The sequence below is a fragment of the Staurois parvus genome, unplaced genomic scaffold (assembly GCF_062004578.1).
Source record: "Staurois parvus isolate SC_StPar_1 unplaced genomic scaffold, SC_StPar_1.0 ptg000126l, whole genome shotgun sequence".
Lineage (NCBI taxonomy): Eukaryota > Metazoa > Chordata > Amphibia > Anura > Ranidae > Staurois > Staurois parvus.
The window spans coordinates 1,480,037-1,499,892 of NW_028317922.1; the positions used below are offsets into that span (position 1 = coordinate 1,480,037).

The 19,856-nt window shown below is 43.8% G+C and overlaps 10 non-coding genes across 10 annotated transcripts; all 10 read left to right on the forward strand.

Moving 5' to 3' along the window:
* The first annotated feature begins 1,473 nt into the window (after positions 1-1,473).
* Positions 1,474-1,546, forward strand: TRNAF-GAA (transfer RNA phenylalanine (anticodon GAA)). The gene has a single exon. It is a non-coding gene; the product is annotated as a tRNA-Phe (tRNA).
* A 1,269-nt stretch (positions 1,547-2,815) lies between these two features.
* Positions 2,816-2,888, forward strand: TRNAF-GAA (transfer RNA phenylalanine (anticodon GAA)). Its single transcript has one exon. It is a non-coding gene; the product is annotated as a tRNA-Phe (tRNA).
* A 3,830-nt stretch (positions 2,889-6,718) lies between these two features.
* Positions 6,719-6,791, forward strand: TRNAF-GAA (transfer RNA phenylalanine (anticodon GAA)). The gene has a single exon. It is a non-coding gene; the product is annotated as a tRNA-Phe (tRNA).
* Positions 6,792-8,497: 1,706 nt separating this feature from the next.
* TRNAF-GAA (transfer RNA phenylalanine (anticodon GAA)) lies at positions 8,498-8,570 on the forward strand. Its single transcript has one exon. It is a non-coding gene; the product is annotated as a tRNA-Phe (tRNA).
* Positions 8,571-8,840: 270 nt separating this feature from the next.
* TRNAF-GAA (transfer RNA phenylalanine (anticodon GAA)) lies at positions 8,841-8,913 on the forward strand. Its single transcript has one exon. It is a non-coding gene; the product is annotated as a tRNA-Phe (tRNA).
* A 2,051-nt stretch (positions 8,914-10,964) lies between these two features.
* TRNAF-GAA (transfer RNA phenylalanine (anticodon GAA)) lies at positions 10,965-11,037 on the forward strand. Its single transcript has one exon. It is a non-coding gene; the product is annotated as a tRNA-Phe (tRNA).
* Positions 11,038-13,087: 2,050 nt separating this feature from the next.
* On the forward strand, positions 13,088-13,160 carry TRNAF-GAA (transfer RNA phenylalanine (anticodon GAA)). Its single transcript has one exon. It is a non-coding gene; the product is annotated as a tRNA-Phe (tRNA).
* Positions 13,161-16,991: 3,831 nt separating this feature from the next.
* Positions 16,992-17,064, forward strand: TRNAF-GAA (transfer RNA phenylalanine (anticodon GAA)). The gene has a single exon. It is a non-coding gene; the product is annotated as a tRNA-Phe (tRNA).
* A 270-nt stretch (positions 17,065-17,334) lies between these two features.
* TRNAF-GAA (transfer RNA phenylalanine (anticodon GAA)) lies at positions 17,335-17,407 on the forward strand. Its single transcript has one exon. It is a non-coding gene; the product is annotated as a tRNA-Phe (tRNA).
* Positions 17,408-19,114: 1,707 nt separating this feature from the next.
* TRNAF-GAA (transfer RNA phenylalanine (anticodon GAA)) lies at positions 19,115-19,187 on the forward strand. The gene has a single exon. It is a non-coding gene; the product is annotated as a tRNA-Phe (tRNA).
* Positions 19,188-19,856: the final 669 nt, after the last annotated feature.

Below are 19,856 nucleotides of genomic sequence, written 5' to 3' on the forward strand. Positions count from 1 at the left end.
AAAAGGCTGGCATGTTGCATTGTTGCAGCCCTCACCTGCGTTATGCCAATCAAACCAAGTGGAAGAGTCTGCTTCACAGAGGAAATGTAATGTGTCCGAAAGGAATGGCAGCGCGCAGCCGAGCAAAACAACTTATCAAATGCATTCCGGGGTGAACAAGACTTAGCCGGCTTTGAAAGATACTAAAAGTCACGGCGCAGCCAAAACTAGTCTTTGACAACTTGATGCAAGTAAATAGAACTTTTTTGAACCATGGGATGAATAAAATCCAATACATTTTCTTCCTCTTGCTGATGCATCAGACTAGAAAACCAGAAGCAGGTCAGAAAAAGTATCTTCGCGGTCCGAAATGACTTCCATGACAAAAGCTACAATTGCGCAGCTGAAGATTCTCAGCTTCCTCAGGTTGCAGGCCGCTTCTTCTTCCATACACACAAAATGAGAAGCATAACCACTCCTTCCTAGAAAAGGCAATATCACTTATTCAACCAATTTCCTTGCGGAGTCACTTCTCTTGCAGGGTCCCAAAAGACACAGTATACACGCAAGTCATTTGGATTTTGCCTTTCACTTTAGTTTGAAGAAAGATGTATGATTGTATGCCTTTTATCAGGAAAATTGGGTGAAAATGGCTACGTCAGATGAAAAGCAAAGCTTTAAAGCGAAGAAAGATTACAAACTGTATGACTTTTTCCGGGAAAGTGGCTCAAAATGGCTACGTCAGATGAAAAGCAAGAGGGTTAGCAGCTAGATAAGGTTCCTTTCGAAAAGAGAACACTTGGAGCATTTTCCTTCACTCTGGTCCTTTGGTAGTACTACGGCTGGTTTAAGGCTTCTTTAGAGCAGTGTATTTGGACTCCTCAAAACCTCTATCTAGCTTTAAAAATGTAAAGCCATATATTGCTTCCCACGTTGCATTTCATTGATTTCTAGCCTACTCGCATGAATTTGAACAATCTTGAATATTGTAAACTGACTTTGTGAAGATCCACCAACATTTTCTTTTTTGATTTCAGTGAAATGTATTCACAGTGCCCTGTGAGTAGACTTTGCTGTGTCACACATTTCACAGAGTCTGATTTCCAACGTACAGATTTGCTGAGAGGAGGAGTTTCAGGAGGCAGAGTCAGTACAGGAATCACAGCTTGCAGGCAGCAAGGTACCATGGGAGCTGCAGTCCTTAGAAAATGAAAGTAAAGAGCAGAGAAGAAGCTGAACACCATGCCGGAAATCCAGGAAATTGTGGAAATAGATGGCCAGCAGAGAAACAGCAATCACAACATAAAAGGAGGTTACTGAGGCAAGCTTACATTGGTTTGTCAAGGGGAACTATTGCTCCTATTGTTCCTATTGCCATTACCATGCTGATGTTTGAAAATAAAAGTGTAGGCTGGGACTTTAGATCTCCTTTAAGGTCTCTGGGACCCCTTCGCCTTGCCGCCACACACCTGCTGGCTTGCTCCTTTGGAATGTGCCAAAATAGCTCAGTTGGGAGAGCGTTAGACTGAAGATCTAAAGGTCCCTGGTTCGATCCCGGGTTTCGGCATCTGTTGTAGGTTTAAGGAGAGTCCACCTGTCTGTGAGCTGATGCTTTTCTCATGAATCGGGCTAGCGTATGCTCCATGCTTTTGCTTCTCACCTGTCTGTTGCTCATGACTGAACGGTGGCTTATGCAGGCCATAGATGGGTCGAAAATCGGCCGATTTTTCGGCCGAAAATAAAATCGGCCGATTTTCGGATCGTTAGTGGGCGATTTGGTCGGCCGTTTTTCGGTATTTTGGCCGTTTTTTATTTTCGGTAAGGTTGGAAAAAAATCGGCCGATTTTGCCGATCGGCCGATTTTCGCGGCAATTAGTGGGCAAATCGGCCGATTTTTTACCGATAAAAAATCTGCGCATGAGCAGTGACCTGCAAGAGGAAGACAAAAAGAAGAAAAAGAAGAAGACGAAGACGATGAAGAGGAGGATGAAGAAGAAGAAGAGGAAGAAGAAGAGGATGAAGAAGAAGAAGAGGATGAGGATGAAGAAGAAGAAGAAGAAGAGGATGAGGATGATGATGATGAAGAAGAAGAGGATGAGGATGAAGATGAGGATGAGGATGAAGAAGAAGAAGAAGAAGAAGAGGAGGATGAGGATGAAGAAGAAGAGGATGAGGATGATGAAGAAGAAGAAGAAGAAGAGGATGAGGATGAAGAAGAAGAAGAAGAAGAAGAGGATGAGGATGAGGATGAAGAAGAAGAAGAAGAAGAGGATGAGGATGAGGATGAAGAAGAAGAAGAAGAAGAAGAAGGATGAAAATAAGAAGAATTCCAGTCCAGCAAAAAGTGTCTCTGCAGAGAGCTCCGCTATTTCTGACAGTTCTGTGACAGTTCCTTGACATTTACAGCGGTTGAAACATTGTATCTATTTGTTTCCGAATAAAAACATCTGTATCCTAAATGGAAACAAATAGATACATTGTTGCAACTTCTATAAATGTCAAGGAACTGTCAGAGAACTGTCAAAGAAATAGCAGAGCTCTCTGCAGGGACACTTTTTGCCGGCTCTAGACGGGTAGAAAATCGGCCGATTTTTTTTACCATTGATGGTAACGTCGGCCACTTGAACAACCGATTTTTCGTTTTTTAAAAGAAAAATCTGCAGTTTTTCTCCCCATCTATGGCCTGCATAAGTCTCACTGGCAATTTAGTCGTGAATCTTGCTGCCTTTTCTCTTTTCCGGCAACATGCATAGGCATAAAAATCTCAATTCTCCATAGGCTTCTGTAACACCAACTTATAGTAGCCAACAATTGCTGAGGAAAGCACACATCTTAAGCCGAAATAGCTCAGTTGGGAGAGCGTTAGACTGAAGATCTAAAGGTCCCTGGTTCAATCCCGGGTTTCGGCAACTGCCTGCGTTTCTTTTGGTGTAACGCTTCCCGGCAAGACTGGGCAGACCAAGACCAAGGTTTAGAAACTGGTTCAGTGCATATTAGGGTCTCGGGCGCAGCAGAAAAGCAATTGTACAACTTCCCGCAGTATATGGTTTTCTCAGCCAATGTGCAAGGACATGTCCAAAATCTATTCTTCTCAATAGGACCAGGTTACACCACCACATAGCGCTTGCAAAGCCTTGGGGGAAAAAAAGGCTGGCATGTTGCATTGTTGCAGCCCTCACCTGCGTTATGCCAATCAAACCAAGTGGAAGAGTCTGCTTCACAGAGGAAATGCAATGTGTCCGAAAGGAATGGCAGCGCGCAGCCGAGCAAAACAACTTATCAAATGCATTCCGGGGTGAACAAGACTTAGCCGGCTTTGAAAGATACTAAAAGTCACGGCGCAGCCAAAACTAGTCTTTGACAACTTGATGCAAGTAAATAGAACTTTTTTGAACCATGGGATGAATAAAATCCAATACATTTTCTTCCTCGTGCTGATGCATCAGACTAGAAAACCAGAAGCAGGTCAGAAAAAGTATCTTCGCGGTCCGAAATGACTTCCATGACAAAAGCTACAATTGCGCAGCTGAAGATTCTCAGCTTCCTCAGGTTGCAGGCCGCTTCTTCTTCCATGCACACAAAATGAGAAGCATAACCACTCCTTCCTAGAAAAGGCAATATCACTTATTCAACCAATTTCCTTGCGGAGTCACTTCTCTTGCAGGGTCCCAAAAGACACAGTATACACGCAAGTCATTTTGATTTTGCCTTTCACTTTAGTTTGAAGAAAGATGTATGATTGTATGCCTTTTATCAGGAAAATTGGGTGAAAATGGCTACGTCAGATGAAAAGCAAAGCTTTAAAGCGAAGAAAGATTACAAACTGTATGACTTTTTCAGGGAAAGTGGCTCAAAATGGCTACGTCAGATGAAAAGCAAGAGGGTTAGCAGCTAGATAAGGTTCCTTTCGAAAAGAGAACACTTGGAGCATTTTCCTTCACTCTGGTCCTTTGGTAGAACTACAGCTGGTTTAAGGCTTCTTTAGAGCAGTGTATTTGGACTCCTCAAAACCTCTATCTAGCTTTAAAAATGTAAAGCCATATATTGCTTCCCACGTTGCATTTCATTGATTTCTAGCCTACTCGCATGAATTTGAACAATCTTGAATATTGTAAACTGACTTTGTGAAGATCCACCAACATTTTCTTTTTTGATTTCAGTGAAATGTATTCACAGTGCCCTGTGAGTAGACTTTTTCTGTGTCACACATTTCACAGAGTCTGATTTCCAACGTACAGATTTGCTGAGAGGAGGAGTTTCAGGAGGCAGAGTCAGTACAGGAATCACAGCTTGCAGGCAGCAAGGTACCATGGGAGCTGCAGTCCTTAGAAAATGAAAGTAAAGAGCAGAGAAGAAGCTGAACACCATGCCGGAAATCCAGGAAATTGTGGAAATAGATGGCCAGCAGAGAAACAGCAATCACAACATAAAAGGAGGTTACTGACGCAAGCTTACATTGGTTTGTCAAGGGGAACTATTGCTCCTATTGTTCCTATTGCCATTACCATGCTGATGTTTGAAAATAAAAGTGTAGGCTGGGACTTTAGAACTCCTTTAAGGTCTCTGGGACCCATTCGCCTTGCCGCCACACACCTGCTGGCTTGCTCCCTTGGAATGTGCTGAAATAGCTCAGTTGGGAGAGCGTTAGACTGAAGATCTGAAGGTCCCTGATTTAATCCCGGGTTTCGGCAACTGCCTGCTTTACTTTTGGTGTAACGCTTCCTGGCAAGACTGGGCAGACCAAGACCAAGGTTTAGAAACTGGTTCAGTGCATATTAGGGTCTCGGGCACAGCAGAAAAGCAATTGTACAACTTCCCGCAGTATATGGTTTTCTCAGCCAACGTGCAAGGACATGTTCAAAATCTATTCTTCTCAATAGGACCAGGTAACACCACCACATAGCGCTGCAAAGCCTTGGGGGAAAAAAAGGCTGGCATGTTGCATTGTTGCAGCCCTCACCTGCGTTATGCCAATCAAACCAAGTGGAAGAGTCTGCTTCACAGAGGAAATGCAATGTGTCCGAAAGGAATGGCAGCGCGCAGCCGAGCAAAACAACTTGTCAAATGCATTCCGGGGTGAACAAGACTTAGCCGGCTTTGAAAGATACTAAAAGTCACGGCGCCGCCAAAACTAGTCTTTGACAACTTGATGCAAGTAAATAGAACTTTTTTGAACCATGGGATGAATAAAATCCAATACATTTTCTTCCTCGTGCTGATGCATCAGACTAGAAACCAGAAGCAGGTCAGAAAAAGTATCTTCGCGGTCCGAAATGACTTCCATGACAAAAGTTACAATTGCGCAGCTGAAGATTCTCAGCTTCCTCAGGTTGCAGGCCGCTTCTTCTTCCATGCACACAAAATGAGAAGCATAACCACTCCTTCCTAGAAAAGGCAATATCACTTATTCAACCAATTTCCTTGCGGAGTCACTTCTCTTGCAGGGTCCCAAAAGACACAGTATACACGCAAGTCATTTTGATTTTGCCTTTCACTTTAGTTTGAAGAAAGATGTATGATTGTATGCCTTTTATCAGGAAAATTGGGTGAAAATGGCTACGTCAGATGAAAAGCAAAGCTTTAAAGCGAAGAAAGATTACAAACTGTTTGACTTTTTCAGGGAAAGTGGCTCAAAATGGCTACGTCAGATGAAAAGCAAGAGGTTAGCAGCTAGATAAGGTTCCTTTCGAAAAGAGAACACTTGGAGCATTTTCCTTCACTCTGGTCCTTTGGTAGTACTACGGCTGGTTTAAGGCTTCTTTAGAGCAGTGTATTTGGACTCCTCAAAACCTCTATCTAGCTTTAAAAATGTAAAGCCATATATTGCTTCCCACGTTGCATTTCATTGATTTCTAGCCTACTCGCATGAATTTGAACAATCTTGAATATTGTAAACTGACTTTGTGAAGATCCACCAACATTTTCTTTTTTGATTTCAGTGAAATGTATTCACAGTGCCCTGTGAGTAGACTTTGCTGTGTCACACATTTCACAGAGTCTGATTTCCAACGTACAGATTTGCTGAGAGGAGGAGTTTCAGGAGGCAGAGTCAGTACAGGAATCACAGCTTGCAGGCAGCAAGGTACCATGGGAGCTGCAGTCCTTAGAAAATGAAAGTAAAGAGCAGAGAAGAAGCTGAACACCATGCCGGAAATCCAGGAAATTGTGGAAATAGATGGCCAGCAGAGAAACAGCAATCACAACATAAAAGGAGGTTACTGAGGCAAGCTTACATTGGTTTGTCAAGGGGAACTATTGCTCCTATTGTTCCTATTGCCATTACCATGCTGATGTTTGAAAATAAAAGTGTAGGCTGGGACTTTAGATCTCCTTTAAGGTCTCTGGGACCCCTTCGCCTTGCCACCACACACCTGCTGGCTTGCTCCTTTGGAATGTGCTGAAATAGCTCAGTTGGGAGAGCGTTAGACTGAAGATCTAAAGGTCCATGGTTCGATCCCGGGTTTTGGCATCTGTTGTAGGTGTAAGGAGAGTCCACGTGTCTGTGAGCTGTTGCTTTTCTCATGAATCAGGCTAGCGTATGCTCCATGCTTTGGCTTCTCACCTGTCTGTTGCTCATGACAGAACGGTGGCTTAGTCTCACTGGCAATTTAGTCGTGAATCTTGCTGCCTTTTCTCTTTTCCGGCAACATGCATAGGCATAAAAATCTCAATTCTCCATAGGCTCCTGTCACACCAACTTATAGTAGCCAACAATTGCTGAGGAAAGCACACATCTTAAGCCGAAATAGCTCAGTTGGGAGAGCGTTAGACTGAAGATCTAAAGGTCCCTGGTTCAATCCCGGGTTTCGGCAACTGCCTCCGTTTCTTTTGGTGTAACGCTTCCCGGCAAGACTGGGCAGACCAAGACCAAGGTTTAGAAACTGGTTCAGTGCATATTAGGGTCTCGGGCGCAGCAGAAAAGCAATTGTACAACTTCGCGCAGTATATGGTTTTCTCAGCCAACGTGCAAGGACATGTCCAAAATCTATTCTTCTCAATAGGACCAGGTTACACCACCACATAGCGCTGCAAAGCCTTGGGGGAAAAAAAGGCTGGCATGTTGCATTGTTGCAGCCCTCACCTGCGTTATGCCAATCTAACCAATTGGAAGAGTCTGCTTCACAGAGGAAATGCAATGTGTCCGAAAGGAATGGCAGTGCGCAGCCGAGCAAAACAACTTATCAAATGCATTCCGGTGTGAACAAGACTTAGCCGGCTTTGAAAGATACTAAAAGTCACGGCGCAGCCAAAACTAGTCTTTGACAACTTGATGCAAGTAAATAGAACTTTTTTGAACCATGGGATGAATAAAATCCAATACATTTTCTTCCTCGTGCTGATGCATCAGACTAGAAACCAGAAGCAGGTCAGAAAAAGTATCTTAGCGGTCCGAAATGACTTCCATGACAAAAGCTACAATTGCGCAGCTGAAGATTCTCAGCTTCCTCATGTTGCAGGCCGCTTCTTCTTCCATACACACAAAATGAGAAGCATAACCACTCCTTCCTAGAAAAGGCAATATCACTTATTCAACCAATTTCCTTGCGGAGTCACTTCTCTTGCAGGGTCCCAAAAGACACAGTATACACGCAAGTCATTTTGATTTTGCCTTTCACTTTAGTTTGAAGAAAGATGTATGATTGTATGCCTTTTATCAGGAAAATTGGGTGAAAATGGCTACGTCAGATGAAAAGCAAAGCTTTAAAGCGAAGAAAGATTACAAACTGTATGACTTTTTCAGGGAAAGTGGCTCAAAATGGCTACGTCAGATGAAAAGCAAGAGGGTTAGCAGCTAGATAAGGTTCCTTTCGAAAAGAGAACACTTGGAGCATTTTCCTTCACTCTGGTCCTTTGGTAGTACTACGGCTGGTTTAAGGCTTCTTTAGAGCAGTGTATTTGGACTCCTCAAAACCTCTATCTAGCTTTAAAAATGTAAAGCCATATATTGCTTCCCACGTTGCATTTCATTGATTTCTAGCCTACTCGCATGAATTTGAACAATCTTGAATATTGTAAACTGACTTTGTGAAGATCCACCAACATTTTCTTTTTTGATTTCAGTGAAATGTATTCACAGTGCCCTGTGAGTAGACTTTGCTGTGTCACACATTTCACAGAGTCTGATTTCCAACGTACAGATTTGCTGAGAAGAGGAGTTTCAGGAGGCAGAGTCAGTACAGGAATCACAGCTTGCAGGCAGCAAGGTACCATGGGAGCTGCAGTCCTTAGAAAATGAAAGTAAAGAGCAGAGAAGAAGCTGAACACCATGCCGGAAATCCAGAAAATTGTGGAAATAGATGGCCAGCAGAGAAACAGCAATCACAACATAAAAGGAGGTTACTGAGGCAAGCTTACATTGGTTTGTCAAGGGGAACTATTGCTCCTATTGTTCCTATTGCAATTACCATGCTGATGTTTGAAAATAAAAGTGTAGGCTGGGACTTTAGATCTCCTTTAAGGTCTCTGGGACCCCTTCGCCTTGCCGCCACACACCTGCTGGCTTGCTCCTTTGGAATGTGCCGAAATAGCTCAGTTGGGAGAGCGTTAGACTGAAGATCTAAAGGTCCCTGGTTCGATCCCGGGTTTCGGCATCTGTTGTAGGTTTAAGGAGAGTCCACCTGTCTGTGAGCTGTTGCTGTTCTCATGAATCGGGCTAGCGTATGCTCCATGCTTTGGCTTCTCACCTGTCTGTTGCTCATGACAGAACGGTGGCTTAGTCTCACTGGCAATTTAGTCGTGAATCTTGCTGCCTTTTCTCTTTTCCGGCAACATGCATAGGCATAAAAATCTCAATTCTCCATAGGCTTCTGTCACACCAACTTATAGTAGCCAACAATTGCTGAGGACAGCACACATCTTAAGCCGAAATAGCTCAGTTGGGAGAGCGTTAGACTGAAAATCTAAACGTCCCTGGTTCAATCCCGGGTTTCGGCAACTGCCTGCGCTTCCTTTGGTGTAAACGCTTCCTGGCAAGACTGGGCAGACCAAGTCCAAGGTTTAGAAACTGGTTCAGTGCATATTAGGGTCTCGGGCGCAGCAGAAAAGCAATTGTACAACTTCCTGCAGTATATGGTTTTCTCAGCCAACGTGCAAGGACATGTCCAAAATCTATTCTTCTCAATAGGACCAGGTTACACCACCACATAGCGCTGCAAAGCCTTGGGGGAAAAAAAGGCTGGCATGTTGCATTGTTGCAGCCCTCACCTGCGTTATGCCAATCAAACCAAGTGGAAGAGTCTGCTTCACAGAGGAAATGCAATGTGTCCGAAAGGAATGGCAGCGCGCAGCCAAGCAAAACAACTTATCAAATGCATTCCGGGGTGAACAAGACTTAGCCGGCTTTGAAAGATACTAAAAGTCACGGCGCCGCCAAAACTAGTCTTTGACAACTTGATGCAAGTAAATAGAACTTTTTTGAACCATGGGATGAATAAAATCCAATACATTTTCTTCCTCGTGCTGATGCATCAGACTAGAAAACCAGAAGCAGGTCAGAAAAAGTATCTTCGCGGTCCGAAATGACTTCCATGACAAAAGCTACAATTGCGCAGCTGAAGATTCTCAGCTTCCTCAGGTTGCAGGCCGCTTCTTCTTCCATACACACAAAATGAGAAGCATAACCACTCCTTCCTAGAAAAGGCAATATCACTTATTCAACCAATTTCCTTGCGGAGTCACTTCTCTTGCAGGGTCCCAAAAGACACAGTATACACGCAAGTCATTTTTATTTTGCCTTTCACTTTAGTTTGAAGAAAGATGTATGATTGTATGCCTTTTATCAGGAAAATTGGGTGAAAATGGCTACGTCAGATGAAAAGCAAAGCTTTAAAGCGAAGAAAGATTACAAACTGTATGACTTTTTCAGGGAAAGTGGCTCAAAATGGCTACGTCAGATGAAAAGCAAGAGGGTTAGCAGCTAGATAAGGTTCCTTTCGAAAAGAGAACACTTGGAGCATTTTCCTTCACTCTGGTCCTTTGGTACTACTACGGCTGGTTTAAGGCTTCTTTAGAGCAGTGTATTTGGACTCCTCAAAACCTCTATCTAGCTTTAAAAATGTAAAGCCATATATTGCTTCCCACGTTGCATTTCATTGATTTCTAGCCTACTCGCATGAATTTGAACAATCTTGAATATTGTAAACTGACTTTGTGAAGATCCACCAACATTTTCTTTTTTGATTTCAGTGAAATGTATTCACAGTGCCCTGTGAGTAGACTTTGCTGTGTCACACATTTCACAGAGTCTGATTTCCAACGTACAGATTTGCTGAGAGGAGGAGTTTCAGGAGGCAGAGTCAGTACAGGAATCACAGCTTGCAGGCAGCAAGGTACCATGGGAGCTGCAGTCCTTAGAAAATGAAAGTAAAGAGCAGAGAAGAAGCTGAACACCATGCCGGAAATCCAGGAAATTGTGGAAATAGATGGCCAGCAGAGAAACAGCAATCACAACATAAAAGGAGGTTACTGAGGCAAGCTTACATTGGTTTGTCAAGGGGAACTATTGCTCCTATTGTTCCTATTGCCATTACCATGCTGATGTTTGAAAATAAAAGTGTAGGCTGGGACTTTAGATCTCCTTTAAGGTCTCTGAGACCCCTTCGCCTTGCCGCCACACACCTGCTGGCTTGCTCCTTTAGAATGTGCCGAAATAGCTCAGTTGGGAGAGCGTTAGATTGAAGATCTAAAGGTCCCTGGTTCGATCCCGGGTTTCAGCATCTGTTGTAGGTTTAAGGAGAGTCCACCTGTCTGTGAGCTGTTGCTTTTCTCATGAATCGGGCTAGCGTATGCTCCATGCTTTGGCTTCTCACCTGTCTGTTGCTCATGACAGAACGGTGGCTTAGTCTCACTGGCAATTTAGTCGTGAATCTTGCTGCCTTTTCTCTTTTCCGGCAACATGCATAGGCATAAAAATCTCAATTCTCCATAGGCTCCTGTCACACCAACTTATAGTAGCCAACAATTGCTGAGGAAAGCACACGTCTTAAGCCGAAATAGCTCAGTTGGGAGAGCGTTAGACTGAAGATCTAAAGGTCCCTGGTTCAATCCCGGGTTTCGGCAACTGCCTGCGTTTCTTTTGGTTTAACGCTTCCCAGCAAGACTGGGCAGACCAAGACCAAGGTTTAGAAACTGGTTCAGTGCATATTAGGGTATCGGGCGCAGCAGAAAAGCAATTGTACAATTTCCCGCAGTATATGGTTTTCTCAGCCAACGTGCAAGGACATGTCCAAAATCTATTCTTCTCAATAGGACCAGGTTACACCACCACATAGCGCTGGAAAGCCTTGGGGGAAAAAAAGGCTGGCATGTTGCATTGTTGCAGCCCTCACCTGCGTTATGCCAATCAAACCAAGTGGAAGAGTCTGCTTCACAGAGGAAATGTAATGTGTCCGAAAGGAATGGCAGCGCGCAGCCGAGCAAAACAACTTATCAAATGCATTCCGGGGTGAACAAGACTTAGCCGGCTTTGAAAGATACTAAAAGTCACGGCGCAGCCAAAACTAGTCTTTGACAACTTGATGCAAGTAAATAGAACTTTTTTGAACCATGGGATGAATAAAATCCAATACATTTTCTTCCTCTTGCTGATGCATCAGACTAGAAAACCAGAAGCAGGTCAGAAAAAGTATCTTCGCGGTTCGAAATGACTTCCATGACAAAAGCTACAATTGCGCAGCTGAAGATTCTCAGCTTCCTCAGGTTGCAGGCCGCTTCTTCTTCCATACACACAAAATGAGAAGCATAACCACTCCTTCCTAGAAAAGGCAATATCACTTATTCAACCAATTTCCTTGCGGAGTCACTTCTCTTGCAGGGTCCCAAAAGACACAGTATACACGCAAGTCATTTGGATTTTGCCTTTCACTTTAGTTTGAAGAAAGATGTATGATTGTATGCCTTTTATCAGGAAAATTGGGTGAAAATGGCTACGTCAGATGAAAAGCAAAGCTTTAAAGCGAAGAAAGATTACAAACTGTATGACTTTTTCCGGGAAAGTGGCTCAAAATGGCTACGTCAGATGAAAAGCAAGAGGGTTAGCAGCTAGATAAGGTTCCTTTCGAAAAGAGAACACTTGGAGCATTTTCCTTCACTCTGGTCCTTTGGTAGTACTACGGCTGGTTTAAGGCTTCTTTAGAGCAGTGTATTTGGACTCCTCAAAACCTCTATCTAGCTTTAAAAATGTAAAGCCATATATTGCTTCCCACGTTGCATTTCATTGATTTCTAGCCTACTCGCATGAATTTGAACAATCTTGAATATTGTAAACTGACTTTGTGAAGATCCACCAACATTTTCTTTTTTGATTTCAGTGAAATGTATTCACAGTGCCCTGTGAGTAGACTTTGCTGTGTCACACATTTCACAGAGTCTGATTTCCAACGTACAGATTTGCTGAGAGGAGGAGTTTCAGGAGGCAGAGTCAGTACAGGAATCACAGCTTGCAGGCAGCAAGGTACCATGGGAGCTGCAGTCCTTAGAAAATGAAAGTAAAGAGCAGAGAAGAAGCTGAACACCATGCCGGAAATCCAGGAAATTGTGGAAATAGATGGCCAGCAGAGAAACAGCAATCACAACATAAAAGGAGGTTACTGAGGCAAGCTTACATTGGTTTGTCAAGGGGAACTATTGCTCCTATTGTTCCTATTGCCATTACCATGCTGATGTTTGAAAATAAAAGTGTAGGCTGGGAGTTTAGATCTCCTTTAAGGTCTCTGGGACCCCTTCGCCTTGCCGCCACACACCTGCTGGCTTGCTCCTTTAGAATGTGCCGAAATAGCTCAGTTGGGAGAGCGTTAGACTGAAGATCTATAGGTCCCTGGTTCGATCCCGGGTTTCGGCATCTGTTGTAGGTTTAAGGAGAGTCCACCTGTCTGTGAGCTGTTGCTTTTCTCATGAATCGGGCTAGCGTATGCTCCATGCTTTGGCTTCTCACCTGTCTGTTGCTCATGACTGAACGGTGGCTTAGTCTCACTGGCAATTTAGTCGTGAATCTTGCTGCCTTTTCTCTTTTCCGGCAACATGCATAGGCATAAAAATCTCAATTCTCCATAGGCTCCTGTAACACCAACTTATAGTAGCCAACAATTGCTGAGGAAAGCACACGTCTTAAGCCGAAATAGCTCAGTTGGGAGAGCGTTAGACTGAAGATCTAAAGGTCCCTGGTTCAATCCCGGGTTTCGGCAACTGCCTGCGTTTCTTTTGGTGTAACGCTTCCCGGCAAGACTGGGCAGACCAAGACCAAGGTTTAGAAACTGGTTCAGTGCATATTAGGGTCTCGGGCGCAGCAGAAAAGCAATTGTACAACTTCCCGCAGTATATGGTTTTCTCAGCCAATGTGCAAGGACATGTCCAAAATCTATTCTTCTCAATAGGACCAGGTTACACCACCACATAGCGCTTGCAAAGCCTTGGGGGAAAAAAAGGCTGGCATGTTGCATTGTTGCAGCCCTCACCTGCGTTATGCCAATCAAACCAAGTGGAAGAGTCTGCTTCACAGAGGAAATGCAATGTGTCCGAAAGGAATGGCAGCGCGCAGCCGAGCAAAACAACTTATCAAATGCATTCCGGGGTGAACAAGACTTAGCCGGCTTTGAAAGATACTAAAAGTCACGGCGCAGCCAAAACTAGTCTTTGACAACTTGATGCAAGTAAATAGAACTTTTTTGAACCATGGGATGAATAAAATCCAATACATTTTCTTCCTCGTGCTGATGCATCAGACTAGAAAACCAGAAGCAGGTCAGAAAAAGTATCTTCGCGGTCCGAAATGACTTCCATGACAAAAGCTACAATTGCGCAGCTGAAGATTCTCAGCTTCCTCAGGTTGCAGGCCGCTTCTTCTTCCATGCACACAAAATGAGAAGCATAACCACTCCTTCCTAGAAAAGGCAATATCACTTATTCAACCAATTTCCTTGCGGAGTCACTTCTCTTGCAGGGTCCCAAAAGACACAGTATACACGCAAGTCATTTGGATTTTGCCTTTCACTTTAGTTTGAAGAAAGATGTATGATTGTATGCCTTTTATCAGGAAAATTGGGTGAAAATGGCTACGTCAGATGAAAAGCAAAGCTTTAAAGCGAAGAAAGATTACAAACTGTATGACTTTTTCCGGGAAAGTGGCTCAAAATGGCTACGTCAGATGAAAAGCAAGAGGGTTAGCAGCTAGATAAGGTTCCTTTCGAAAAGAGAACACTTGGAGCATTTTCCTTCACTCTGGTCCTTTGGTAGTACTACGGCTGGTTTAAGGCTTCTTTAGAGCAGTGTATTTGGACTCCTCAAAACCTCTATCTAGCTTTAAAAATGTAAAGCCATATATTGCTTCCCACGTTGCATTTCATTGATTTCTAGCCTACTCGCATGAATTTGAACAATCTTGAATATTGTAAACTGACTTTGTGAAGATCCACCAACATTTTCTTTTTTGATTTCAGTGAAATGTATTCACAGTGCCCTGTGAGTAGACTTTGCTGTGTCACACATTTCACAGAGTCTGATTTCCAACGTACAGATTTGCTGAGAGGAGGAGTTTCAGGAGGCAGAGTCAGTACAGGAATCACAGCTTGCAGGCAGCAAGGTACCATGGGAGCTGCAGTCCTTAGAAAATGAAAGTAAAGAGCAGAGAAGAAGCTGAACACCATGCCGGAAATCCAGGAAATTGTGGAAATAGATGGCCAGCAGAGAAACAGCAATCACAACATAAAAGGAGGTTACTGACGCAAGCTTACATTGGTTTGTCAAGGGGAACTATTGCTCCTATTGTTCCTATTGCCATTACCATGCTGATGTTTGAAAATAAAAGTGTAGGCTGGGACTTTAGATCTCCTTTAAGGTCTCTGGGACCCCTTCGCCTTGCCGCCACACACCTGCTGGCTTGCTCCTTTATAATGTGCCGAAATAGCTCAGTTGGGAGAGCGTTAGATTGAAGATCTAAAGGTCCCTGGTTCGATCCCGTGTTTCGGCATCTGTTGTAGGTTTAAGGAGAGTCCACCTGTCTGTGAGCTGTTGCTTTTCTCATGAATCGGGCTAGCGTATGCTCCATGCTTTGGCTTCTCACCTGTCTGTTGCTCATGACAGAACGGTGGCTTAGTCTCACTGGCAATTTAGTCGTGAATCTTGCTGCCTTTTCTCTTTTCCGGCAACATGCATAGGCATAAAAATCTCAATTCTCCATAGGCTCCTGTCACACCAACTTATAGTAGCCAACAATTGCTGAGGAAAGCACACGTCTTAAGCCGAAATAGCTCAGGTGGGAGAGCGTTAGACTGAAGATCTAAAGGTCCCTGGTTCAATCCCGGGTTTCGGCAACTGCCTGCGTTTCTTTTGGTTTAACGCTTCCCAGCAAGACTGGGCAGACCAAGACCAAGGTTTAGAAACTGGTTCAGTGCATATTAGGGTATCGGGCGCAGCAGAAAAGCAATTGTACAATTTCCCGCAGTATATGGTTTTCTCAGCCAACGTGCAAGGACATGTCCAAAATCTATTCTTCTCAATAGGACCAGGTTACACCACCACATAGCGCTGGAAAGCCTTGGGGGAAAAAAAGGCTGGCATGTTGCATTGTTGCAGCCCTCACCTGCGTTATGCCAATCAAACCAAGTGGAAGAGTCTGCTTCACAGAGGAAATGTAATGTGTCCGAAAGGAATGGCAGCGCGCAGCCGAGCAAAACAACTTATCAAATGCATTCCGGGGTGAACAAGACTTAGCCGGCTTTGAAAGATACTAAAAGTCACGGCGCCGCCAAAACTAGTCTTTGACAACTTGATGCAAGTAAATAGAACTTTTTTGAACCATGGGATGAATAAAATCCAATACATTTTCTTCCTCGTGCTGATGCATCAGACTAGAAAACCAGAAGCAGGTCAGAAAAAGTATCTTCGCGGTCCGAAATGACTTCCATGACAAAAGCTACAATTGCGCAGCTGAAGATTCTCAGCTTCCTCAGATTGCAGGCCGCTTCTTCTTCCATACACACAAAATGAGAAGCATAACCACTCCTTCCTAGAAAAGGCAATATCACTTATTCAACCAATTTCCTTGCGGAGTCACTTCTCTTGCAGGGTCCCAAAAGACACAGTATACACGCAAGTCATTTGGATTTTGCCTTTCACTTCAGTTTGAAGAAAGATGTATGATTGTATGCCTTTTATCAGGAAAATTGGGTGAAAATGGCTACGTCAGATGAAAAGCAAAGCTTTAAAGCGAAGAAAGATTACAAACTGTATGACTTTTTCAGGGAAAGTGGCTCAAAATGTCTACGTCAGATGAAAAGCAAGAGGGTTAGCAGCTAGATAAGGTTCCTTTCGAAAAGAGAACACTTGGAGCATTTTCCTTCACTCTGGTCCTTTGGTAGTACTACGGCTGGTTTAAGGCTTCTTTAGAGCAGTGTATTTGGACTCCTCAAAACCTCTATCTAGCTTTAAAAATGTAAAGCCATATATTGCTTCCCACGTTGCATTTCATTGATTTCTAGCCTACTCGCATGAATTTGAACAATCTTGAATATTGTAAACTGACTTTGTGAAGATCCACCAACATTTTCTTTTTTGATTTCAGTGAAATGTATTCACAGTGCCCTGTGAGTAGACTTTGCTGTGTCACACATTTCACAGAGTCTGATTTCCAACGTACAGATTTGCTGAGAGGAGGAGTTTCAGGAGGCAGAGTCAGTACAGGAATCACAGCTTGCAGGCAGCAAGGTACCATGGGAGCTGCAGTCCTTAGAAAATGAAAGTAAAGAGCAGAGAAGAAGCTGAACACCATGCCGGAAATCCAGGAAATTGTGGAAATAGATGGCCAGCAGAGAAACAGCAATCACAACATAAAAGGAGGTTACTGAGGCAAGCTTACATTGGTTTGTCAAGGGGAACTATTGCTCCTATTGTTCCTATTGCCATTACCATGCTGATGTTTGAAAATAAAAGTGTAGGCTGGGACTTTAGATCTCCTTTAAGGTCTCTGGGACCCCTTCGCCTTGCCGCCACACACCTGCTGGCTTGCTCCTTTGGAATGTGCCGAAATAGCTTAGTTGGGAGAGCGTTAGACTGAAGATCTAAAGGTCCCTGGTTCGATCCCGGGTTTCGGCATCTGTTGTAGGTTTAAGGAGAGTCCACCTGTCTGTGAGCTGTTGCTTTTCTCATGAATCGGGCTAGCGTATGCTCCATGCTTTGGCTTCTCACCTGTCTGTTGCTCATGACAGAACGGTGGCTTAGTCTCACTGGCAATTTAGTCATGAATCTTGCTGCCTTTTCTCTTTTCCGGCAACATGCATAGGCATAAAAATCTCAATTCTCCATAGGCTCCTGTCACACCAACTTATAGTAGCCAACAATTGCTGAGGAAAGCACACGTCTTAAGCCGAAATAGCTCAGTTGGGAGAGCGTTAGACTGAAGATCTAAAGGTCCCTGGTTCAATCCCGGGTTTCGGCAACTGCCTGCGTTTCTTTTGGTGTAACGCTTCCCGGCAAGACTGGGCAGACCAAGACCAAGGTTTAGAAACTGGTTCAGTGCATATTAGGGTCTCGGGCGCAGCAGAAAAGCAATTGTACAACTTCGCGCAGTATATGGTTTTCTCAGCCAACGTGCAAGGACATGTCCAAAATCTATTCTTCTCAATAGGACCAGGTTACACTACCACATAGCGCTGCAAAGCCTTGGGGGAAAAAAAGGCTGGCATGTTGCATTGTTGCAGCCCTCACCTGCGTTATGCCAATCTAACCAATTGGAAGAGTCTGCTTCACAGAGGAAATGCAATGTGTCCGAAAGGAATGGCAGTGCGCAGCCGAGCAAAACAACTTATCAAATGCATTCCGGGGTGAACAAGACTTAGCCGGCTTTGAAAGATACTAAAAGTCACGGCGCCGCCAAAACTAGTCTTTGACAACTTGATGCAAGTAAATAGAACTTTTTTGAACCATGGGATGAATAAAATCCAATACATTTTCTTCCTCGTGCTGATGCATCAGACTAGAAAACCAGAAGCAGGTCAGAAAAAGTATCTTCGCGGTCCGAAATGACTTCCATGACAAAAGTTACAATTGCGCAGCTGAAGATTCTCAGCTTCCTCAGGTTGCAGGCCGCTTCTTCTTCCATACACACAAAATGAGAAGCATAACCACTCCTTCCTAGAAAAGGCAATATCACTTATTCAACCAATTTCCTTGCGGAGTCACTTCTCTTGCAGGGTCCCAAAAGACACAGTATACACGCAAGTCATTTGGATTTTGCCTTTCACTTTAGTTTGAAGAAAGATGTATGATTGTATGCCTTTTATCAGGAAAATTGGGTGAAAATGGCTACGTCAGATGAAAAGCAAAGCTTTAAAGCGAAGAAAGATTACAAACTGTATGACTTTTTCCGGGAAAGTGGCTCAAAATGGCTACGTCAGATGAAAAGCAAGAGGGTTAGCAGCTAGATAAGGTTCCTTTCGAAAAGAGAACACTTGGAGCATTTTCCTTCACTCTGGTCCTTTGGTAGTACTACGGCTGGTTTAAGGCTTCTTTAGAGCAGTGTATTTGGACTCCTCAAAACCTCTATCTAGCTTTAAAAATGTAAAGCCATATATTGCTTCCCACGTTGCATTTCATTGATTTCTAGCCTACTCGCATGAATTTGAACAATCTTGAATATTGTAAACTGACTTTGTGAAGATCCACCAACATTTTCTTTTTTGATTTCAGTGAAATGTATTCACAGTGCCCTGTGAGTAGACTTTGCTGTGTCACACATTTCACAGAGTCTGATTTCCAACGTACAGATTTGCTGAGAGGAGGAGTTTCAGGAGGCAGAGTCAGTACAGGAATCACAGCTTGCAGGCAGCAAGGTACCATGGGAGCTGCAGTCCTTAGAAAATGAAAGTAAAGAGCAGAGAAGAAGCTGAACACCATGCCGGAAATCCAGGAAATTGTGGAAATAGATGGCCAGCAGAGAAACAGCAATCACAACATAAAAGGAGGTTTCTGAGGCAAGCTTACATTGGTTTGTCAAGGGGAACTATTGCTCCTATTGTTCCTATTGCCATTACCATGCTGATGTTTGAAAATAAAAGTGTAGGCTGGGACTTTAGATCTCCTTTAAGGTCTCTGGGACCCCTTCGCCTGGCCGCCACACACCTGCTGGCTTGCTCCTTTGGAATGTGCTGAAATAGCTCAGTTGGGAGAGCGTTAGACTGAAGATCTAAAGGTCCCTGGTTCGATCCCGGGTTTCGGCATCTTTTGTAGGTTTAAGGAGAGTCCACCTGTCTGTGAGCTGTTGCTTTTCTCATGAATCAGGCTAGCGTATGCTCCATGCTTTGGCTTCTCACCTGTCTGTTGCTCATGACAGAACGGTGGCTTAGTCTCACTGGCAATTTAGTCGTGAATCTTGCTGCCTTTTCTCTTTTCCGGCAACATGCATAGGCATAAAAATCTCAATTCTCCATAGGCTCCTGTCACACCAACTTATAGTAGCCAACAATTGCTGAGGAAAGCACATGTCTTAAGCCGAAATAGCTCAGTTGGGAGAGCGTTAGACTGAAGATCTAAAGGTCCCTGGTTCAATCCCGGGTCTTGGCAACTGCCTGCATTTCTTTTGATGTAATGCTTCCCGGCAAGACTGGGCAGACCAAGACCAAGGTTTAGAAACTGGTTCAGTGCATATTAGGGTCTCGGGCGCAGCAGAAAAGCAATTGTACAACTTCCCGCAGTATATGGTTTTCTCAGCCAACGTGCAAGGACATGTCCAAAATCTATTCTTCTCAATAGGACTAGGTTACACCACCACATAGCGCTTGCAAAGCCTTGGGGGAAAAAAAGGCTGGCATGTTGCATTGTTGCAGCCCTCACCTGCGTTATGCCAATCAAACCAAGTGGAAGAGTCTGCTTCACAGAGGAAATGCAAT